At 33.3% G+C, this 26,244-nt stretch overlaps 1 protein-coding gene and 1 pseudogene across 9 annotated transcripts in view; one reads left to right on the top strand and one right to left on the bottom strand.

Moving 5' to 3' along the window:
* The window catches only part of NECTIN3 (nectin cell adhesion molecule 3), a 182,990-nt gene that overhangs the window by 153,915 nt on the left and 2,831 nt on the right, over window positions 1-26,244 (bottom strand). The gene's annotated exons all lie outside the window — the stretch shown is intronic.
* On the top strand, window positions 17,760-18,310 carry LOC141561486 (nanos homolog 3-like; annotated as a pseudogene).

The raw sequence follows: 26,244 nt of genomic DNA, 5'->3' as shown, positions 1-26,244 counted from the left end.
AGAAATATCATAAAGGTCAAACTGATGGGACTTAGACAACTGTTTAGATTTTTATCTTGAAGGAAAAAAGAAGCATTGACAACGCTTCTGAAATCAAAACAGGTAGGAATATGGTTTAAAGAAGCTTAGGCTTAGACATGTTTAATTTGAGATTCAAGAGGAACATCCCGCATAAAAGTCTTCAGGAGGCAGATAAAAATGGGGGTCAAATAGCTTGGGGTGGAAAATACAGATAAATTCTGGAGTCATTTGAATAAAAATAACTGAAACTTTATTAGGAAAAGAGAAAGAACATAATAAAGAAGAGATGAAAACAGAAACCTAAATGGCCAGCATTAAAGCAAAGTCAATGAAAAAGGAGAGTGATGGAGAATAATATTTACACAAAGTTAGTAGAGCTGTCTCACCAAGATTCTAATTCAATGGAGGTAGGCTTTCATGTATCTGTTTTTAGCAAAAACCTAATGGAATAATGATCACAGAATCCAATGAAACATCCAGGTCACATAACCAATAAGACAGGACATACATAGATGAAAGAAAATTGAAAAGAAAAATGGGGTACATAAAGTTGATACAAAATGAAGTGAGTAGAATGAGAAGCATAATTTATAGGACATCACTGTAAAGAAAAGCAACTTTTGAAAGACTTAAGAACTCTGATGAAGGCAATGACCAAGGATATTTTTAGAGTTCTTCTGATGATAAAAAGCTTGCTATTTACCTCCTTACAAAGAGATGATGGGCTCAAGATGCACAGAGGCATACTTTTTTGAATATGACCATTGTGTAGAACTGTTTTTGTTTGACTGCTAAAATGGTTTGTCGGCTTTTCCTCTTTCTGTTTTTTTTTAATTGGTATTAATATTAGCTAGTATTATTGATAACAAAAAGGCCACTGAAATGTATTAAAGTCATAGAAGAAAATAAGTAGAAACAAACAAAAAAAGCAGAACTACTTAAAAGTTGTCTATGAAATTTATTACATACTTTTTTCCAAAAGCAAAAAGTACAAAATAAAGATTTTATATATAATATTCTTAATTCTGCTAAATTATCAAAAATGATCCCCCTTGAAAGTTTGAAAAGATCCTTTTAAATACCATGAGTAGCTAGTTTCTTACTGTATTATGTATGCAAGTAGGGTAATGCATAATTTAATTTGTCACTTAGTGTCAGTCTCTAAACTTTAAAAACTGTGTACCCTTATTAGTTAAAAAAATAATAAATTATATAAACCACTGTCTTCATTTACTCATTCATAAATTATATGCATGTACTAGCATACTATTATGTACATTATAACATTTCTCTGGTTTGAAAAAAAATGAAAACAAATTACTAGAACCAGGTAAATATAGTGTCACACAAATTAAGGAAGAGAATATCAAGAAGGATGGACAGATCAAGTAAGGGCTGTCTGAGGGTGAGGGGGAAAGGTACATTGGCAAGTCATCAGGAAAACAGTGTATAAGAAAAGACTGAAGATAAAAGGAGGGAATCTACTAGAGAAGACAAGATGGAATGGGTCCATTTACACATGTAGAGGGGGGGTTGATCTTGGCAAGAAGGGCCATCTTTTCATATGAGACAAGGGTGATGGAGATGGCGGGGGAAGACATCAGAGTAACAAGATGATAAGAAAAAGGGAGCACTTGGTAAGTGACTTCAATTCTTTTTTGTAAAATGATAAGGCAAGGTTTCTCAGATGAGAGAGTGGAAAGAAGAGGAGTAGTGAGAGTTTTAGTGTGGGATAAAAAGGGTTGGAAAATCCACTGTGGTTAGAGGTATAGTGAACAGGTTAGGATGGTTTAAAAGAATTGCACTGTTGCAAGGGTACACAGATTATATAAAGATTTATAACATGGATTTTGCAGTTATCATGAAGCAGAAGCAGTGGGCTGTCAAAATAATTCAAAACAACACAAGATTACAAATAGTATAGGGGGACAAGGGGACTCACAAGGAGAGGATATAATATAAATTCAAAGTGCACAGAGATAATACTTTTTTAGACATCACTGTCTGACCAGGTGAAAGACAATTTGCTTATTGGTTTTCCCCTCTTTCAGATTTTTAAATTGGGAACCCACTGTTAGTATTATTGATAATGGAAAAAAAAAAGGCCACTAAACATTTTGCATTGTCTTTGTTCACCTTAATTCCATACCATCCTCTTCTCTTCAGTCACTTGTCCCCTTAAATTATTTACTTTGTTCTAGCTTGAATTATTCTGACAGAGTTCACCAGATGAATCAACAAATGCATTAGTATAGCATATATGCTTTTGGCTTCTCTGGTTGATATTCAAAAGCAAAACGTTCCAATTTATTGTTCACCAACTTCTTCCTACCTATCTTTGCATCAGTCACCAAATATCAAAGACTATCTTGGAGGGTCCAAGATAATGTAGTATCATCAGTAAGAATTTATTTAAAAAGACAAAATACAGTCTCAGCTCCTAAGGAGCTCACAATTTAATAGGAGCTCTTATAAATTATCTGTTTCAACAATAGACACCAGCACATATGCTACAATTATCTTCTTGGTAGTCTTCCTACAAATCTTGATAAGCACTACAATGAAATGAACCAATATGTTGTCTCCCCTGGAATGTCATTTCTTGTTTTCTTTGCACATATTACAATTAAGACTTTTATTTGCTTCTCAAAAGGGAGTCTATGAACCATCCTTCCATTTCATAGCAACTTCCCTTTGTTCTCTGCTTTTGTTTACAATGAAAATAGTAAGATAGAAAAAATTCAGTTTCCCCGTATTTTCCTGACCATTAGACAAGAATTTAACATTAAAGTACCAATAACTTAATTTTTATATATTATCTAAAGATCATCCTTAGCATTCTTTGCATCCTCTCCTGCCAGAAAACTCTACCATTATCAATGTAGAAGCAAAAGGCTACCACACAAGATTGAGATCTATTTTGTATATTTTTTCTTTATTCCATGGGTTACCAGGCTTGAAAAATTAACTAAACCAATATACTAGTAATTAAAACTTTATTTAGCCCATCTGATGCTAAGAAAATAGACCCAATGTGATACTAGAACGATACTTAAAGTTTTTTATGGGGAAAATCCATCTTGCATCATACCTCCACAGTTCCATCCCATCCTATTCCCCCTACACTCCCCCACCCCACTCTACGCATAATCTTCAAGAATTTTACAAGAGAAGGAAACAATAGATTGTATGGATCATCGGTAAACACTACATTAATGTCAGGAAAGATAGTGACTATAAATAGTCCATTGAATTTGACCATTAAAAATAATTGGTAGTAATAGTAGAATGATTAAGACAAATTGCAAAATGGTTAATCATCATTATTAATCAAGCAGACTTACAGGTCACAGATTCTTGTAGACCACTGTCTGATGATGAAGGGGGGGGGGGGAGAAAGAGTAGTATGGCAAAATCAAAGGATGTTTTATTTGTTTTGTTTTCAAGAGCAAGGAAAGTATGATTGAGTATTAAAATGAATTGTTTTGTAGGGAGAAGCTCAGAGAGCATGCAGCTAAGTATCTAGCAACATAAAGTTTTCCTTTATGAAAGGAAATAAGACTATCTTCTCAAAAATTGGAAGGAAGGATAAAAAAGATTAACGACTTAAAAAAATTTAAAAAATAAATTTGGGGTCTTAGAAGAAAAGAATAAAAGCAATTTATATCAACTTTAACCTGTTCACATCATCTCAGTAAAGTGGTGGGTAAGATAAATCTGTATTTTTTTTAAATAGCCACTGACAAAAATAAAACAAAAGTTGTCAATTTAACCACAAAGTTCAATCAATCACCTATCAGGTACAAATACCAAGCACTGTCCTTATAGAATTCAAATTTCCAGTAAGAAAATACTCTATTCAAAATTTTATCCCATCTTCATCAAAGCACCACACATGCCCGAAAACAAGACTCTCTTATATGACTCCACACACCATTTCTCTGCATGACTAAATGTAGAAGGCCACAGATAATGGAGGAACTCTGAGTGAGGTATAAGATCCTTCAGCCCAGAGGAAATCTGCTAAAAATATCTGGTTTGGCACTTCACTCAGTTTCCCCATTATCTGTAGCCCTCTACAATTAAATAAATATTCGGAGTTTTTTTTTTTTTTTTTTTTAAGTAAGAAGAAATAAGAAAGAATTCCTGGAAAGTGGCTTAAAATGTATTCTATTGCCTAAAAGAGACATAAATGCAAATGTAAAGGACTATTGCAAGGAAAGAAAAATCAATGACAAAGACAATCTATGAGACTTTTTTTTAAAGACTTAACTACGAAAAATAAGCAAGTTTGAGCAAAAATAGTTAAGGAATATTAATTCAAACAAGAAATGTAAGATTTAGGGCTTTTTACTGTTAAGATATGACCTAGAAAAGGAACTTAAAGGCTCTGCTAGGTGCTATATACATGCATGCATGCAAATCTCCAACATAAGCAAATATTTATTAAAAATCTATCCTTGCACAGCTTATGGAAAGAAGTCTTACTTCAAAGATTTTATAAAAGGATCAAGTGAGAATACATATGAAAATACTTTATATACAATAAAGCACAATACAAACATAAAATAACAAAATTTTAGAGTAGGCAGGGACCTCAAAGACCATCTAAAATTAATCATTGTAAGAAGGAGAATCCAATCTATAGTATTTGGAATATGTGGCCACACAGTTTTCCCCTGAAGAGTTATACTGAGAGGAATCTATCTCAAGTTTTATTTTTCCACTTTTAGCTAGCCATTAGCATTTTTTTTTGTCCTAAGAACAATCTTGACTTAGTAAATCAAATCTATTGTTTTAATTCTGCCCTCTAATAGCCAGAAGATCATTTCTTTCCACAGGAATTCTTTGGATACCTGAAGAAAGTTATATCCAATATTCCTTCCACAAAACTTCTTCCTGAAGCTAAATATCCTTCAAGTGGGCTTTTTCAACCCATCGTTGTATATGACCATCCTCTGATTATTCTCTGGCTTGTCAATATGCATTCATAAATGTGTCACCTAGAATTACAACATTCTAGCTGTGGTTTGACATGGGCAGCATCTTTTACATTTTAAGATTACTTATGAGTACAAATAAGTGAAAGATATGCAACTAGTAAGGGCTCAACTTTAAAAAATTTTTTCAACCACTCTCCCCTGTTAAATTAAAAACTAAGAATTCATTTTTAACAAATGACAGAGTATCCTAGAAGCAAGCTTTTTTTTTTTTTGCTCATACTATAGAAAATATACTATAGAAGAGAATTAAACTCACTAAAACATATCTTAGTTGTTAAAATATTTAGGAGATAGTGAAAATACTGTTATGCACGGACCATACAGCAGCAGTTACAATGAAAGTGCAATAATATGTTTCTAATGTGACTTGATCTATACTTTACTTCATCCTATCATCGTTACTTCATTTTTTCTTCAATTAACAAGCATTTGTTTTCCCTTCTTCTCAACCTCACCCCTTTTATTGGGATGGAAAGAGGGATAGACAAAATAAAATAAAACCTCATTAGGTTAACAGAAATAATCAAGCAAAACAAATTCCCATGTTGACCATATCCAAAAATATGTTCCCCATATTTAGAGTTCATCACTTACCTATCAAGAACAGGTAGCATTCATCATCTTCACTCTTTTGGAAATACAGGTAGTCAATGTTCATTTTTAATCTTAACATCTCAAGTTAGATATTAGTACAGAACAATTACTGGTAATTACTCCTATTATCACCTGCCTTCTTAGCTACTACAGATTAGTGAAATGAGTTGCAAGAAATCACAAAACAGAACTTCCAAGGTCCTATGTTAGTTATCTAATCTCAGCAGTTTTTTTCTACTTTTCCCTAATCAATTCACTATGCCATTTTCCACAGTACTGTCTCTAATTGAGGCGCTTTTCAACTTTCCCACCATTCCTCTCTCCCGAAGATTTGGGCCTAGTACAAAATAACTAAAGCCATTTATACAAAGTTCCTTCTCCGGGTGTCCTCATCTTTTACCACTATTTCCTCATTTACTTTTCTATCTCAGATGAAGTAAGGGCAGCTAAATAGTGCAGTTGGTAGAGTACTGGGCCTGGAGTCAGGAAGATCTATGTTCAAATTCATCTTCTGACACCTATTAGCTGTGTGACCCTCTGCCACAGTTTCCTCATATGTAAAATGAATTGGTGAAGGAAACAACAAACCATTACCATTCAGATACTTATCTTTTCCAAGAAAATCCCAAATGGAGTCATGAAGAATCCGACAGGACAGAAATAACTGAACCCATGAAAAGGCAGTTAGTTGTCCCTTCCACTGACCAAAGCCAACCATGTACCTTTTCCTCCCTCTCTCTTCTAAAGACAATAATCACTTTCATCTCTTTTCAAAATTTCACTTTATCCACTAGCTGTCACTTTCTCTCTCTCTCTCCTTCCCTTCTCAACTAAATGTCTGTGAACAGTCTATAGTTAGTATCTCATCTTCCCCTCTTCTCATTCTCTATAAACTCTCCGCAATCTTACTTCTAACCTCACCATCTATAGCCTTTTTCAATCAACCCCCCTTATCCTTCTACCTCTCTCTCTGTATCCTTTGACATTGCTGTACATCTGATCCTTAATAGTCGTCTTTTGTATAGTTTTAGTGACAACCACTCTCTTAGGTACTTTCCTATGTAGCTGTGCTATTTCTTCATCTGAATCATTCTCACTTACCATTAGTATCCCCCAAAGTTCTGCTCTGATCCCTCTCCTCTTTTCCCTCTATACTATCTCTGCTGATTATATCCAATTTATCCTGTATATACTTACATGTACACATATGTGTATGTATACACACACATATATGAAAAGTTACTCTTTATATGTAACTATTTTCATGTAATTTCTTCTGTTAGACTGTAAGTTCCTTGAGAGCAGGGACAGTCTTTTGCTTTTCTTTTTATCTTCAATGCAGAATTTCTATGCCTGACACACAGTAAGAGCATAATAATGCTTGCTGACTATATGACTTGGTGATCTAATCAACTCTAATAGTTATCTTTTCTAAAAAATGACTTCTAGATCTATACATCTAAGCCTAATCTCTTTCCTGTGCTGATCAACCATCACCTGTAAGATATAGTGAACTGGAGGATAGCATCTTGCATTTGCCCATTACAGAAAAATGTCCTTCCTCCCCACATCTATCCTTCTTCAAAATGTTTCTATTATTAATGAGGGCACTACTGTTAACTCCCAAGTTACCCTAGTTTGTAACTTCAGTACTGACTCCATCTCCTTACTCTCATTCTATCTTAATATCTTATGCAATGTCAATACTAGTTTATCTTCACAACAGTTGTTTTATATATCCCCTTCTCTCCATTTAAACATCTACAGCCTTAGTTCAGCTCTTTATCACCTCTACCTTGGATTATTGCAATAACTTCAATGGTCTCCTAGTAGTCTGAAGTCAATAATGCACTGTAGTTCATTCTTCACCCTGCTGCTAAGATGATTTTACACACACAGAGAAATACCCTGCATATTTCCCCCCCACCGTGCACGTGCGCGCGCGCGCGCGCGCACACACACACACACACACACACACACACACACACACACACACACATACATTCATTGAGCTCCTATGGTTGATTCTCCACTAACTCAAGAATTAAATATAAAGTCCTTTTTAAAAAAAATTTAAAGTCTTCATTTTAAACAAAAGGAAAGAAATGTCAGAGAAGTTAAGTTAAAGATTAAGTGGCAGTGCTCAGAGAGATCTCTCACCTTTAACAGGATCATCTAGCTAGACACTACTGGAAGTTATTAAGTCTATAAGAAACTTAAAATATAGCACGGAAGAGGAAAGACAAGTCAATATGTAATGAATCCCATAGTCATTACATATATATACACCATACATACCAATGCATTGGAGAGACAAGTGCTACAGGAATACGGAGAAAGAGAAAGTTCAGGCTGCTACACTTAAGACTACATGAAAATCAAGAAAAACGGTCAGAATTAATAATTAGACATGGAAGAGTCAGCAGAGGAGGTGAAAATATTCCAGTTGGGGGGAAGAAAAAGCAAGAACTGGAGTTAGACAGTCAATCAATAAGCATTTATTAACATGCTATTAAATGACAAGAATTGTGGTGAATACTGAGGATACAAGGAAAGGGGAAAACAGTCTTATTCCTAGAAGAGTTCACAACCTAATGGGAGTAAAAAATATGAAGGAAGCAGAAATATTCCATCTACTTGTAACTAACTACATAGGTTTCTTTGCTAAAATGAAATAGTAGAACACAAAGATGGCAAAGAACTTTGGGCCTGGATTTCAGGATATCAGTGTCAAGGCTTTAATGCAGATTTTCCTTAATAGCCAATGGGAAACCATAAGATAATAGATTTCTTAAAGGTCATTTGAGTCAAATCTCATTTGTGAGATGAAAATACTGAAGTGACTCACCCCAAAGTCACACAGCTAATAAGCACAGAATGGAGACAACTCTGAATACTGTTAAACAAAGTAACTAAAAGGCTAAATCAGTGTTTAAGGAAGATTAATATGATATGTAATACAATGCATTAGAATTGGTAAAGACTATATACAAAGATATCAATGAAAAAGTTGTATTATAATATTCTAGGCCAACAGTCTGAAAGATAGTGGTAGGTAGGTAGCACAAGGAATAGAGAAAAAAACAAAAAACTACTTCAAGATTACCTTTTTTTCAAACAATGATTCCCAGGGCTTAAAACTGGTCAATTTGTTAGTTCATTAGTGAGAAACAATGGGTCCAACTCTTTTTATGAAAAAAAGGTCAGGCTTGCAAATTATAAATTAGATTATACAAAAAAAGAAAATTAAAAAGAAAACAGGGGGCCTTTAAGGCAGGAGGTAAAATTAGGATTAACAAAAGCATGTCCTCCTTAAACAATTTATCCTGATTTCACTGCTTTTTTTGTCTGAATGACATGAGTGTAAGGAGAGAAGTCATTGAGGCCCAAAAGAAAGAACAATTAATTGACTGATTCCAAAAGGAAAAATTCAAAGCCAATATTTACTAATAACTTACATGATGGTAGGTAGGCATTGTGTACTCTTAAAAAATATGAATGCTTCTATCTGCTTTTGAGAAACATAAATACATTTTGGGAGGCATGCATATCTTTAAGTATGTAAAAATAAATATAAATAAATACAAAATAGTTACATACAAGGAAGTTGGTGAATGTGAATCAATAAAGGTTTTCAATAAAAGGAAGTGGTACTTAAGTTCAGTCTGGAAGAAGCAAGGATGACCAGGAAGATGAGGAAGGCTGATTACAGTTCTAAGGACAGTGCAAATAATAAAGAAAAAGTTTGTATTTTTAAATTTCATATTTTAATGACAAAAATTTTATAAGTATTCTCATCTTCTCTTTCACCTTTTGTATGGATGTCTCATAAAGGTAAGATAGAGAATTTACTGTCTGTAGTCAAACCATACCTGTAATTTCTATCTAGAATTTCCATAACACAAATTCTGGTCATCAGAGTTCATTTTACTAAGTAACATAAAAAAGCAAAATTTTAAATTATAAGTTGTCTCATATTTCTAACAATCCACATGGTCTAACACCATTTCTTTTATTAAAGCAAATGGGCAACTAAATAAATAGTATCTTGCATGTCTGACAAGATGATACACTATAAGGTATACAAGAAAAATATTAACTTAAAGTAGTATTAGTGCAATGTTTTGGCAATGAATATAACAAGTATTTTAGCTAAACATTTGAAATTCTAGACCTATGTTTCAAAAAAAACTAAAAAGGATTTATCACATAAGTCTCCTACTCTTGGTATAAGAAACACCAAAGCAATTAGGCTGTCCTTTACAGATGAACTCTTTTCAACACAAACTCCTTAGTAAAATCTCAATTATATCTTCAGGAAATAGATTAAAACAATAACAAAAATCAAACAACCATACTCTTCAAAACAAGGTTCTTTCATACAGGAAATTGGCTTAGACATAGGAAATAAAGAACAAGGTAGAATGGTCTTCTCTTAGTGTTAAGAGTAAGAAGGGTGAATATATACAAAAAGGTTTGTAGCAAGCCTTTTTTGTAGTGGCAAAGAACTAGAAACTGAGTGGATGGATGGAGAATGCCTGAATAAGTTACGATATATGAATGTTATGAAATATTATTCTTCTATAAGAAATGATCAGCAGGATGATTTCAGAAAGGTTTGAAGAGACTTACATGAATTGATGATGACTAAAGTGAGTAGAACCAAAAAACATTATACCCAGCAAAAGATTATGTTGATGATCAACTGTGATGGAGATGGCTCTATTCAACAATGAGGTGATTCAGGCCAATCCCAATAGACTTGTGATAGAAGTCATCTGCATCCAGAAAAAGAACTATGGGGACTAAATGTGGATCACAACAAAATATTTTTGCCTTTTTTGTTGTTTTTTGCTAGTTTTATCTCCTTCATTTTTTCCCTTTTTTTTTTTATCTGATTTTTCTTGTTGGAACATAATAAATGTGGAATTATATTCAAAAGAATTGCACATGTGTAACCTATATTGGATTAGTTGCTGAAGAGGGAAGGGGGAAAAATTTGTAACACAAGGTGTTGCAAGAGTGAATGTTGAAAACTATTTTTGCATATATGTTGAAAATAAAAAGCTATTATTACATTCAAAAAATAAAATAAAACAGCAGGGTAGAGTCCCATCTCCTTCTTCCCTCTGCCACCTCTCTGCAAGGTTTTGCACTGAGGTCTTATTCAACACTTTCAAGATTAATTAAGAGAGAGAACCCAATATAACCCCAATAACTGCACATGAGAGGCATAAAATTCTTTTGGATAGAATACCAAGGCAATAATAATTTTTGGAAGATCTTGGAAGAGTATATGTGGAAAAGTAGCATAAGAATGAACCTCATTATAAACTCAAAGGTAATGGATGGAGGAAAAAAATTAAACTAATTTTTATTTGTTTTGTATTTAATTATAGGTCTAGATTTTCAGATAAATCCCAGTAAGTGAATGTGACTGATGACTGCTCAAAAAAAAATTATTAGTCAGATATTCTGTTCCTAAAGCTATAAATATCTGGACATAAAAATCTTTCTTTCTAAAAATAATATTTTGTGGCTTTAATGGTTGTGAATCTCAGAGTGAAAGTGATAACAAAGAAGATTTAGGGAAGGGCAACTAGAATGATCAAAAAAACTCAAGGGTTTCCATCAGGAAAAATGGAAAGATAAGTGAGACATATTCAAAGTCTTTGTTTCATTTTCCTGAAACAAAAACCCATTCTTTTGACACCAATACTCATCTAGTAATGGTATATGTCTGCAAATAATGGAATAAACACAATTTTGAACAATCTAAATTACAGATGACCCAAGGGACAATAGAGAGGTTATAACAGTAAAGCTCCAATGCTGGGGACATGCCTGTACCTTTTTCTCCCTTTACCTACATTATCTTAGGTTCCTTAAATCCTTCAAGGCTGAAATCAAATGTCACATCTTCTACAAGCTACCCTGGATCCTCTAGTAATATCTTTTCCACTGCACCAAAATAAATGAATGAATCAATGAATGAATAAAAAGTTCTTTTCATTTTGTGTATGTATGTATATGTGTGTATGTACATACGTACACACACACACTACATTTACTCATCTATGACCTATTATATTATTTTCTCTTAATAAGATATAAATTCCATGAGGGAAAAGACTATAATAGGATAGACTGTATCTAGAACAACCAAGGTTTCAAACAACCAAGAATACAAAAACTGGTCCCATACAACAAAAGTAATGATGTTAGCAAAGTCATTAACCTTTACTACTGCATTTATGAATGAAAGTCATATTTTGGTTCAATATAAAATAATATTTTTCCAACAATTAAAAGCTGTGCAAAATTATAATTAAATATTCTACTAGGTAATCATCAGCACATTGCCCGACATATAACAGATTTAAATATTTTTTCTTACATTTATTTATTCATTCACTATTCAATAGTTCAGATATCTAATTCTTCACAATGATGACACTAACTCATCAAGTGATTTAAGTTTGTTCCCAATTGTGTTTAACAACAAAGAAGTGTCAAATTAAAACACCTAATAACAAGCAGATAGGTTGGTTACCTGTAATATGTACTTATCAAATAAATATTTGTTAAACCGAATTAAAATTTTTCAGTACTGATTTTTTAAAAAACAAAACGTCTTTGCTTGAGGTAGCAAACCTTCCACTATCTAGGAAAGTATACTTACTAGTCAGAAAGCGTCATTACCAGGAAGTATCACATTGCTAAGCTTTTCCAGTATATTATATAATTCTATTTTTTATATTTGTGTACCAATGACCTAGACCACTACAAATTCAAAAATTTCACAACTTAATATGAAGGAAAAGGGGAAAGGAGGAAGGAGTTCATCTAACTTATCTCTCCCCTTTTTTGGTGTCAGTTTATCTTGACAAGAACAACAGATAAATTTACTCATTTCTTTAATGCGCAAGACTCTCTTTTCTGCAGATTCTTCCTTTTCTCCCCATTTCCTGATTATTAAAAGCAATGGACCATATTTTCAACATTTACTTTTCTTTTAATATGTACATTTTTTCCATTAGTGTCTACATATTAAAGAAAGGGATTAGCACTTAAATTGATATAGGACATTGGAAGGTAGAGATGAGGAATGAGTATAATTGATGGCTGCAAAAATCCATGAAACAAAGTAATAACAGGCTGAATTTGAGGTTCACCTAATAATTATGGTTTGACTAAAAAATAAAGTAGATGGAAGAGGAAGAAGGTAATAGAAGACTGGAAACCTTACTCGAACTAGATGGTAACTGCTAATGCAGTTTTCCAAATTGGGGCAACATTGCCAAGGACCAAAATGATTTGTTATTTTCAAATACAAAACCCATAAAAATACTTTTGTTCAATAAACACAAAGTTCAAATTAAACCAAACAGAAAGTAAACCTATAAACTCACTGCAACTGAGACTGAATGCATAGTGATTACTTAATATATGAACTAAGTTCAGATTTGAGTTGGTGCCCATCAAATCTTGACATGAGTCTGTCACTGTCAGTAGGTGTAGGCTATTATAACAGATTTCTAAAAGACATACACACACATATCATCTGAATAAAACTGATTATTAAACCCAAGGAAGCCAATTAAAACATTAAGTTGGTGATATTAAAGCAAAAAAAAAAAAAAAAAAAAAAAAAAAAAAAAAGCAGAGATCCAGGATAGCACAATATAATAAATTAGTTTTCTATGACCATAAAAATTAGGCAAAAAACATTTTTTTAAAAATTAAACCACCACAGAATGGCCATCAACAATCATTCTATATTTAAACAATTAAAATTTAGTTGTTTTAAACTCTCTCTCCCCTTCTTTTCCTTTTTTTCTCCTACTCCCCCTTTCTTTCCCCCTCTCTCAAGATATGAAATGGTATCTCTCCATGATGGACAAGTATAGAATGAGTTTTAAAAAAATCATTGAAGCATCTGCGACCTGTACAAGCAAAAAAATAATTTAAGTCAAGTCATTAAATATTTACTAAACCCCTAAGTGTCAAGCACTGTGGACTAAGCACTAGGGATACCAAAAAAACAGAAATATATGTCCATGTTCATAAGGAGCTCAGAAGCAAAATGGGGAGACTACTACATAGTTATGTTTGCATGTCATATATTATAAAAGGTAATATGGAGATCAGCTCATTTAGAAGGAAGGCACTAAGGGCTATCAGGAAAGGATTTAGCAAGCATGGGTTTTAGCTGAGCCTTGAAAGAAGCCAAAGACTATAAGAAGTGGCAGAAAATCTGGGGCATGAGTGAAAATGCTCAGTCAGAAGATGGAACATCTTGTATGAAGAACAGCAAGAACAGTGTCAATGCACTGTGGTGTGCATCGTTGGGGAGAAAGAATAATGAAAAGATAAGAAGAGGTCATGTTATGAAGGGCTTCAAAAACTAAACAAAGGATTTTATACTTGATCCTAGAAACAACAGAGCCATGGAGCTGAGGATTGTGACATCATCATGTCAATTTATTTTAAATTTTTTTATTATAACTTTTTATTGACATAACATAGGCATAGGTAATTTTTCAACATTGTCCCTTGCAATCACTTCTTCTTCATGTCAATTTGACAACTGAGTGGAGCAAATACTGGAATAGAGGGTCTTAAGATGGAGAGACAAAGAGAAAGCAACTGCAATAGACCAAGCATGAAGTGCTAAGGACCTATGTAAGGCTGTGGCAGCATTAGAAGTAAAGGGAGCATATAGGAAGGATGTTACAAAGGTAAAATCAACACGGCAAGTAAATAAGATCTGGGGAAGAGACTCTGAGAAGCCAAGACTGACATCAAGGTTGTGACCCTGAGTGAATGAGAAGACAGTGTTTATCAACAATATTTGGGTAGAAAGTTAAGAAGCAGGGTTTTGAGAGGAAAACTGAACTGAAGATGTCTTCTGAACATCCAATTGGAAATAAATAATAGGCAACTGGAGATGCACAAATGGAGAAGTTAGGCCTGCAAAGCTCTTCAAGAATGAAAGATTTTAAAAAATGACAACAGATCTGCACTGAGATGATAAATACATTCATATTAGAAATACACAAACAACAGAAAATTCAAATTCACAAAAATTCATTAAAATTGTCATTAGAATTCAAAAGTGACTTAACTGATGGAGAAAAAAACACTCCTGTTTGCTTTGTAAAATCATTAGTACCATACTTGGTACACAACAGGTGATTAATAAATGTTTCTTGTTCTTACACACACACACCACATACACATACACACTCCTTTCTCCTCCCCCAAATATGAATGAATAAGGAACCAATTTGCCATGAACAAAAACCAATACATTTTATATTATTCCATATCATGAGAATAATTAATAAACTTGTTTTACAAAAATATGATCATCTTTTCAGCATTAGCAAATAAGAAATCCTTTGGTTTAATAAATAAAGTGACATAAAAGCAGTTTGGCAAAAAGAAATGAGTTGTAATCAAGGGACCTGTATTCGTTCCCTTTCATCCTAGATTTCTTACATTCCCACTCTACCTCCCTTCACTTCAAAATAATTTTAGTCACATCAAATGACTGAAAAACAAAATTTTGTCCTTATCACACTGAAAGGTGAAATCCATGGCTCATTTAGCCAAATGTAAAAAGGCTGGCCCGAAGTATCTTCATAGGGACTATTTTGGACAACTGTAGAGGGCAGCAAAGCAGAAGTATGGTTTTTTTGTTTTGTTTTGTTTTGTTTTAAAGCTCTACATGTTCCTACGTAACTTCAGAACTCTTTTCAATTTGGTTTTATCCAAGAATCTGAAAAGTTTTATCAACTTTTAGAATGTAATAAGAGCTTGTGTTTTTATGTGTTCCACAAAATTCAATAAAACTTCATTAACTGCTTATGTTTTCAATAATCACAACTAAAATCTGCCATTAGATTCTTATCTTTTTTTATCTTAGAAGCATAGATTTTAAAATGGAAGAAGACCTTAGGTATCATATACTTCACTCTCCTCATTTTACAGATTTGGAAATTGAAGCCCAAAAGTGACCTACCCAATGCCACACAGTTATGACATAAGCAGCAGCCAGAATCCAGATTCAGGTTCTCTGTTACTATATATGTGATTCAAAACAATTTTATAAATAGAAGCTAGTTTCAATATAGCAAAAAAGTTACTATTAGCTCTTATGGGATTCGATTTCATCAGATTCATAAGCATATCAATAATCATCAAAACTTCCATGACCTCTCATTCTGTGAGATCCTCATCTGTCGACCCCCAAAATATCTCTACTTCTGAATTACTTCAGCTATTTTTAAAAGATTGGGAAAAAAATGCTCATTAGTCAATAATTAGTTATCACTGTTTGCTTGTTAACATTTCTACTAGAAAATACCATAGATGACCAATGTTTATTGTCCTCATCCAAATTTACACTATTTTTAAATGTTTGACAGTATACAAACTTCTTGCTTACTATGGACATAACTTTCATAAGAGAAAAGGAAGATGAAGAATCTAACACTTTATTAGGACTCCAGTAGAGTTTGAAATTTAAAAGCCCCAAATGTCTACAAGTATTCTATTTATAAGGGAAACCTGCATATTAACATAATTAAAAATCATTACCAAGCTAATTAAATTGAACATGCCATCTGAAAGCCTAAAATTAACATGCCTATTCAATTCTGCAAACCTGTAGTTGGTTAGGTATAGATATGGGAAAGTACCTCTGGAAATCTCTGAGACAGGTCTTGATGCAACTGTTAGCAATAGCATAAGTTTCTCTAGTTTGGAGTCTTTTTCCTGTTGAAAGATTAACTCATAGAAATGCTGGGATTTACAGTGATTAATGTACCTATTAAAGCAAGCAGATGCCAGCACAGTGGGGATAAAGGCTGCTGAGTGCTTCCCTGATTGCTCCCCATTACATGCCACCTTTTCTACCCTTAGAGAATGATAAAACTATCATAGCTATGTTCCATCTCTATAGACCAGTTCTCAATCTGCCCCCTACGATGATAGAGCTTCACTTATATTTCTTGCAACAGATGGTACATGGAATACATATAATCAAAGCAATTCTAAATCAGAATCACAAAAGTAGATCATAGATTTATCTTTTATTGATATTTGGCATTTTCTCACCTGACTACCATGAGCATCTGTTTCAAAATATAGCTCAGAAAAGCAGAAATGTATTTTTATTTGATAATCCAATATATGAAGAGTCTCAACTTCAGATCATTTCCTTGTAGTTTTAACATTAAAATTAACAAGCTACTTTTGATAAAGTTGAAAACCTCAGAAACAAAAATTTAACAAACTATTACCAGCAAACATTTACTTACCTGCTTCACAATTAAAAACCTGTAAAACTGAATTGAAAGTAGAAATGATCCTCTGAAAGCCTGACTAAGCCTTCTCACATTTCTATTAATATCCTCATGTATATGAAAAAAATAAATCATTTAAAAGTACTTATACTAGTGATTGCTATGTGCCAGACACTGTTAGGCGCTGAAGATACAAGCCCAAAAACAAACAAAAACATTTCTTACAATGTAATTGGGGAGGCCATAGGTTCATATAAAAATATACACTGAATAAAAAGTTAATACATATAAAACAGTTAGGGAAGGAGGACCCTAACATAGAATCTCTCTCTCCCCTCTCTCCCCCTCCCCCTCTCCCCCTTCCCCCCCCCCTCTCTCTCTCCCTCCCTCCCTCCCTCCCTCCCTCTCTCTCAAGTGACTTGCCCAAGATCACACACTAGGAGGCCATATTTTAACTCAGGTCCTCCTAAATTCAGGGCTAGTACACTATCCACTGCGCCACCTACCTGCCGTTTTTCTTAAGCACATTGAGGACAATGGGACAATTGCTCAGGCATTACTGACATGAAGAATTTGTTACAGAAATACTGACAGATAATGTATTTGACTATGGAGTGAAATGGAAGAGACCCCTCCCCCAAGACTCTCTGGATCAGAGGGAACCTGTACACTTCAAGTCTCCAAGTGAGTCGGGGGAGGGAGCTAGGGGAAAGGCTTCTTTAGCTTCTGTTCTAATTGCCTGCTTAAGGATACTTAAGACTGCAACTTATGCCTGCTCCTCATCCTATCATCTTTACCTACTGCCGCTTGTGGCCTGCAAACAATTAAGATGGAGGTCTTCAATCTGTAGAGGGATTATCTGGGACTAGCCAGTGTGGTGGGGGCTCTCAAGAAGGAAAAACTGGAGCGCCAGTTGGCAGGGACAGAACCAGGCACAGATCCTGGACCCACTCTGAGGCAGGACCTCCTGCCCCCCAGGGCCTCCCTCTGCACCTTTTGCAAGCACAACGGGGAGTCTCGAAACATCTACTTGTCCCATAAGCTGAAGGATGAGGAAGGCCGGGTGGTGTGCCCCATTCTGAGAAAATATGTGTGCCCACAGTGCAGAGCCATGCAAGACAATGCCCACACCAAGCGCTTCTGCCCACTGACCAGCAAGGGCTACATATCTGTGTACAGCTACACGACCCGCAATTCAGCTGGCAAACAGGCCACCCCAAGGAGGCCATCAGAGGAGCCCAACCTGACCAAGACCAGAACCAAGAAGCTTCCTATAATTTTTGAAGGAAAAATCCTAGCAGGGTTCTGGAGGAAAGCAAAGCTGGCAGTGGCACATGTTCAAAGGCTTCCAGAACTGCTTTTCTCACTCCACAACCATGAACTTCAGCTTCTGCCTAAGAGAACCGTAGGAGACCCAAGCACTTGCTTTGCCAAGCCAACAGACAGGACAGAAAGGATTAGTATGGGATAAAAGAAAGAACATTCTGGAGGGCACTGGGGGTCTCTGCGGAGCCCATCTCTGCTTTAACTCCTAGACTCCTGGTAGCTTTCCTCATTGCATAGCCCCTTAATACCACATTTGGCACCATAAACCCACCTCCTGACTCTCATCTCGGTTCCTACCTCCATCACTAACAATGATTTGCCTTAAAGGACTCCCATCTTCATGGTACATACGTCTGAGAGCTAAGCCCCAGAAGGAAAGTGGACAGGTCTATTGGGTGAAAGTCTGCCTGAGACATAACCCCAACAACAGGACTGGGGATTCTATCACTCTCCTCCAGTCCTCAGTGATTGGTATGCAGGTTTGATTCCCTTGCTTATTCAACAGACAAAACTGATCTGGGACAAGGAAATGTTATATTGCTATAAAAAGGCCTTTTGTAAATTTTGGAGATGAATGGTGTTTTCTTACAAGATCCTCGGCTTTTTTCCACACCTTTGTTGGGATTTGTTATTACTTCCAAAATAAAGAGAAAAGCCATTAAAAAAAGAAATACTGACAAATCATATTCATTTTTTTCTGTCTTTTTTTTTTTTTACCTTGAAGTTTAAACTACAATTACTTTTGGGATGATGTGGTTTAAATGAGTTATCATCTGAAGCTTTCTGCAGACTCAATCTCTCTCTCTCCATGCTAATTTAAAAGATAATGCTACTCAATTTTTCACCATTCTTCATAATATTTTGTAAATGAGTTTACATTCTAAATATCTTAAACTGCTAATGTCCTTGGCCACTGTATCTCTGTGTTTTCTGGGAAATCAAGTATTTTCTGGATGAGGTGGGCTACTCACTTCTTCATACCTCTTTTAAAAAAATTTTTCTATGAAAAGGTGACAGAGTACATATATTATCCTATTTTTAAATTTAGGGATATTAATAGCATATTCCAAGAAATCATACCAAAGGTGTTATAACATTGACTTCTCAGCTGTAGTCTTTCTTAGAATTTACTGTTGATTTTGACCACTGATTCAAAGTAGTCAACCATGTGCAGAGCCATTTCAAAAGTGGCACCCATATTTATTGGAGCCCAATTTTTAAATTGTTTTCATCTTGAATTTATAAAATGAAAATTTCAATATACTGTAAAAGAAAAAAGGGAGAAAAAGGATTGCATGTGAAAAATTGAGAAGATGCCCATCAATTGGGGAATGGTTGAATAAATTGTGGACTGTGGTGTTTCTATAAAAAGTAAGGAGCAGGATGCTCTCAGAAAAACTTGGAAAGTCCTCCAGGAATGCAAACAAAGTGAACTGTACTGTATATAAGTAATAGCAATGTTGTGGGATGATACCTGTGAATGACTTTGCTATTCTCAGCAGCACAATGATATAAAATCATTCTGAAGGACTTAAGATGAAAAGTGCTATCCATACCCAGATAAAAAGAACTGTCTTAATAAAGACTGAAACATACTTTTTCTCTTTTACTTTATTTTTGAAGGATTTTTGGGGGGTCTATGTTTTCTTTTACATCATGACTTTTGTGGAAATATTTTACTTAAGTTTACATTCTTTTGGGAGGTGAGGATGGGGAAAAAGGAAGACAATCTGGAACTCAAAGTTTTAAAAACAAATGCAAAGAATTGTTTTACATGTTACTGGGGAAAACAAAATATTTAATATAAAAAATAAATGAATAAATACATCACCATAACTATAAAAAACAAAAATGTATATCCATTCTACATCTTGATTACATGACCCCTCTCTAGAAGTGAATAGCAGGTTTAGTCATTAATCCTATTTCGGTGTTCAAATCTTTTTTCCCCCCTTTACAATTCTGTTGTATAATTTTTTCCTGGTTCTGCTTTCTGTTCTACACATCAGTTCATATAGAACTTCCCAGATTTATCTGAAAATAGCCATTTTTAAAATTTCTTATAATACAATAATATGTTATCTTTCCTACATCATAATATAGCTAGCTATTCCTAAATACTGTATATATGGGTAATTTTCCTTTTATATCTTTGATAGAGCTACATAGTAGTGTCACTGGATCTAAAGGCATAGTGTTTGGTAACTTTGGAGATATGATTTCAAATTGCTTTCCAGAGTATTTAGAGTAATTCATAACTCCAACGTAATATATTATTTTATCTGCTTCTCTGTAGCCCCTCCAACAACCATCATTTTCCTTGTCATCTTTAAACTGATGGGTAGGAGCAAGTAAAACCTGCACTACTTCAATTTGAATTTAGTGATCTGAAACATTTTTTTCATGTGGCTGTTGATAGCTTATATTTTCTTCCTTTCAAAATTGCCTGTTCATATTATTTGACTACTTATCTTTTGGTAAATTAACATTTTATTTCTGTTACAATACAGCCATTTTTTTGTGTGTGATCCATGGACGATGACATAAGAAATTTTAAGGGAGGAAAAATAATTATTTGGCTAAGAATGGTGTGGTCCTTGTCTTCAAGTTAATGTAGATGATATATGTACCAAAAAAAGTAGTTTAACATTAAATGAAATCAAGTGAAAGGAGAGAAATATCACTATTGAAATAAACAAGCACTTATTGCCTATTATTACATGTCAGGTACTACATGTGTTAAGTTAAGAAAGGCAAAAAGTAATCCTTGCCCTCAAGGAGTTCATAGCCTAAAAAGGAGACAAAGCAAACAGCTTTGTATAAACAAGATCCTCACAGGACAAACTTGAGGTCTATCAGAGATAAAACACAAAAGTTAAGGGGTACCTAGAAAATCTTACAGAAGGTGGGACTTTAGGAAATTTGAAGGAAGTCAAGAGAAGACAGGGGAATGGGATGGAGAGGACGGTAGAGAGGGTGAAAATGTCCTGTCAGGAGACTGTTTTGTGTAAGGAACAGAAAAATGGTGTCACTGGATCAGAGTCCTTGGAGAGGAATGAGGTGTAAGAATACTATAAAAGTAGGAAAGATCCAAGTTAATTTAGCTTTAAAAAACTGTCGATTTTAATATTAGATCCTAGAGATAATAGGTAGCCTCTGGAGTTAATTAAATAGAGGAATGAGAAGTGCTGCAATGTTCTAGGAAAACTTCATGGAAAGGATAAACTATAATTTAAATAGGTGTATTTAGAAGGAAGGCATTTCAAATGATATGAATCAAAACTGAGTGTGGAATATGAACTGTTTCAAAATTATTTCACCAAGCTGAGACAGAAATAAAAAGAATTACTTCATTCACAAGGTAAGGACCTATTTTTTCTGGTTTCGTCAAATAACTAATGGGGGAAAAAATGAAATTTTATCAACTTTTTCAAGAACTATTCTCATTACCAGATCTTTAATTAGCCATGAGATAGAAGCTTTAATAGGCTGTTGGTGCATCTTTCTTCTTAAATGCTGCCCTCTACTGGGTAAAACTCCCCATTGGCTTAATAATGAAGCAAAACAAACAGCATAATAGCATTGACAAAGGCTAAGAAGTTCTAACTGAAATGCTGTTTTATAAACAAAGTTTTGAAAGTTTCATCTGTTTTACTCTCACCCATCTTCACATTAATATGTGTAGATTTGTTATCATTCTTTAAAGTATTAAAACAAATTAGTTGCATATTAGTTGTCCAGGTATCAAAGGCAGACTTTTGATTCCTGGACAATTAATAAGAAATTAATTTGTTTGCTTGCCTCAGAAACAAGAATTCTTAATAGTTACTCAGGAGGCAACTGTGCTAATTGAAGCAGTCCAGTATTCATGTCTTCACAGTTTGTTTACATAGGAAATGAATACACTACAAGAAGAATTGCTAACACCCCTCAATAAGCAGTGAGTAAACACCTTCAACAGGCAAAGGGGAGACAAAGGCAAAACAACTAGTATCTCATCAATGAGCATAGAGTCAATTGGAGATTATATATACATTTATAAGGATGCACAAAATAAATGCAAGGTGCTTTTTGCTTGTTTTGGGAGGGCTGGGGAAAAGTGGATCTGGCAGCTGAAGGAATCAGGAAAAAGCTTCATTGGTATCATGGTACTTCAGATTTAAATGAAACTAGGATTGTCAGATTACTGAATAAAAATTATTAGGGACACAATTTTCCAATTTCCCAAAAATTATTATAGCACAAGGGCAAACAACTTACATTGTGGTCGTTACTATACAAATGTTTTTCATGTAGATCATATGCGAATCTCAGACTTATTTGTCACAGCAATATTTACTATACTACATGAACAAATAATATAATCATCAAAAATCACAGTTAAGTTTTCATCAGAAAAAGAATAAGAAATTCATTGAAGGCTTTGTAAATAGTTTTTATGAGGTCAAAAGTAAAGGAAAAAAAACAAACCACTAAGAAAACAAATTATTTACAATCCTTGTCCCAGTCTTTCAACTGGAAAGGTTGTCACAGAGAGTAAATCCAAATAATCACATTTAAGAGTAATAATAATTTAATTTTGCTCCACAATTTACACTTTAATAATGAAAAATTATATTTTTCTTCAATACTTTAAAAATATATGGAAAAAATACTGTGGTTAGTAGCTTTCAGGAAACTCTGGCCAGAAATATCTGTAACAAACAATAATTATTGTTCATCAACTTTATTTTTATCATTGAAGAGATTCTAAAATGAATTCCAAACCTTCAATTTAATTACAATTATAAGATTTACTTTTTCTTTATTAATCAAAATCAAAAATGATATTCCCCAACTATAGTCCTCATTGAGAGGATACAGATATGAATGTTTTAAATTTTAAGTGGGGTATGATTTAGTCTTCCTAAACTCTATTTCTAGTTTGGAAAACAAGTAGTGTTTGGTTAAAGGGTAAATTAAGGGTTTAGCTCATCCAGCTTGTACTTAATCCTCCTCCCCCTCTCAATATAAGAAAAAAGTATAGGATCATCTGTTTAAGAGTTTGGAAGGGAACCTCAGAATTCAACTCTCTCATTTTATAATCAAGGCAAATTAGATGCAAGGGATAAAGTGACTTGCCCACAGTCATCCAGGAAGTTATCACATGCAGAACATGAAATAAAGTCTCCTCACTACCCTCTAAGAAGTATCCCCCCAAAAAGGAGGAAATCAATATAACAAAGTTGATTGTTTTGTGATTAAATGTTGTTAAAGACAGATAATGTCTCAAAACCTGATTTTGAGAAGACTTATAAAGACTTTTTCATTCATCAAAGGATAAACTTGTTCAGTAAAGCTAAAGTGTTACATTTATTTTAGCCTAACAGAATTCTTGAGAGGTATGGATTTGTATTGTGCAAAGTATTCCCACAGCCCATTTTATTTTCTAACAGTGGCAGATGTTAATAAGACAATAAAAATGTGTCAATTTATGTGATTCTAAATCTGAATTTGGTAATTTAAGAATCTTAAAAGACCACCTAATAGAGATGTACACATAATCTGTAGCTAGATGAAAAGTCATAAGTTAAAAACCTCCTATCTTTTAAGATTTCTGATTCCTTGAAAAACACTACCAAGAATCCTTAACTTCTAGGTGGGCAATGACCAGTTTCTTTTTTATCTAAACTTTTTAATGTCATCCAAATAGGAAAGTGTTCTCTACTTATTAGGTCTATTTAGTAAATACTTGCTGAGTTATCCCTCTTTTTATAGAAGAATATTTTTAATTATGTCAGATACTAATGCTCACTATATTGGTGCATTATTAGAGCATCACTTGGAAAGCATCAAGCTGAATTTTACTTCTTGCATTTAGGGAAAAAAAAACAGGTTCTTTTTCTATTATTCATTCTTCTAATACAAAAATTAAATTTTTAAAAATTAAACTTAAAAAGTCTTCCCATTCATACCAATCACTTAACACTTATTAAGCACCTATTATGTGCACTGAATTAAGCACTAAGGTTGCAAAAAAAGAGCAAAAGACTTCCCTGCTCTCAAGCAGCTTACAATCTACTGGAGAAAAACATGCAAACAAATATACACAAAACAAGTTATATGCAGGAAAAATAGGAAATAATTAGCAAATGTAAAGCAGTAGAATTAAGTATGGATTGGGGAAGGTTTTACACCCTTATACTTACATAAATAAACCTTCAAGTACTTTGTTCTCCAGACATTAAAACTAAATACATTATCTGATAAAGTACAAGAAAAAAAGAATTATTAAAGAAAAAACTCCCTTCCCTTTATGAAAAATTTAACTGTCCAAACTATATGCCTTCTTCAGAAGAAAAAATTGAAACTTCATTAAATAATTATTCTATCTAAAAGTCTACTTAATATTTCACCTAACAGTTTTCAAAAGTATTGATTGCCTGTTTGCCTCTCTAATAGATAGTCTCACAGAGCTAATATTCAAAAATTTGTGGAAGAAAATGTTATCCCTACAAGCTTAGTATACATTAAGTACTTTAATGTTTTATGTTATGAAAAATATCAAGAATGATGATTTTCATACCAGCAAAATTTGTAAAATGACATCTATGATTATTTCATAATTTAAAAAACAATACATAAGGATTGTAACTATCAGGCATCCAAGCTGACATGCAATATATCTAACAGTTAAATAATAAATTGTGTAAAAATGGATTATAGTTTCTGACAGAAATAACAACTATGACAGCTCTTAGTGAATCTATCGAGCCCTTTGCAGAATATTTTTAAATGTGTAAAATAAAATACATAGGACTACAAAGAAAATTAAATATAATGAAAGTTAGAGAAATATTTTTAAAAAGGAAAAAAGTTCACAGACTGCAAGTTAGGAAGAAGCCTTGCTCTACATCTATCACTGAAATCAATAATGGTTCATATGAAAACATGTGATTTAAGATTTACTATATAGTTAAAAAGAAAAAAAGCATCATTAAATATCTACAAAAAGTAAAAGATCCCTTTTCATTTTAAGTTGCAAACCACCTGCATCAATATTAAAATATTATAAGTGTAATGTTTGAAATGCATTATAAATACTAACATAACCAAACAAAAATCAAAAAAGAGAAAATGTGTTATGGGGTTTTGTGTATTTTAAAGTCCTTATTCAAGGACTAAAATTCTTTAAACAAAACAAGAAATGCTTATTATAAAGGTTAAGAACAAAACTCTAGTCTTCATCTTTGTCCCAACTTCTATTATTAGATATAAAAATATGATAATAAATTAGTCAAGTAAGTTATATTTTTGCTACTCTTTGATGCTTAGTTTTTCCAGTTTGTTTCAACTGTCTATTTTATTTCTGATTTTCCATTTGCAAGGCTAGGAAATACTAATCAATAAATAGACTAGTCTTGCCGAGATACAATATCATAAATAACTTGAAAGATTGGAAGATTTTATCACTTAAAAAATTCAACAACTTGTTGACTCAACAGATTCTCACCAACACCCTTCCCTTATATCTAAATTACCTAAATTTATTGCCTCAATTGAAAGGAAAAAGTTTAAAAAGCCAGCATTAATACTAAATTAATGAATGTGATATGGATAAAAGATCTGTAATTGGAACTTATGTATTATAAAACAAGACCCTTAAGATCAACTAGTTAGAAAGTTTCAATCATTTTTGCAAGACTCTAAAGATTGTCCACAAAATGTTCAGTTAAAAATGCAATTTCCCCCATGGAAAAAAAAATTCATTTGAGATAACAAAAGGCTTCCAAGTTACATTTTTAAAAAACGAGTTCCCACTATGTGCAAATGTTATACCAAATTAAGAGTTTTCTGGGATTTGCTTTGTCAACTAATTCACAAATTTGTGGATGTAACAGAAAAAAAAAAAATATATATATAATATATATATATATATATATATATATATATATATATATATATATATATATATATATAGGAACAGGTTTGTTGTTACCCCAGATAAG

Source organism: Sminthopsis crassicaudata, chromosome 3, assembly GCF_048593235.1.
Source record: "Sminthopsis crassicaudata isolate SCR6 chromosome 3, ASM4859323v1, whole genome shotgun sequence".
In the NCBI taxonomy this organism is placed as follows: Eukaryota; Metazoa; Chordata; class Mammalia; order Dasyuromorphia; family Dasyuridae; genus Sminthopsis; species Sminthopsis crassicaudata.
The sequence above is the reverse complement of the archived record's forward strand: the minus strand, read 5'-3'. Positions and strand labels throughout refer to the sequence as shown.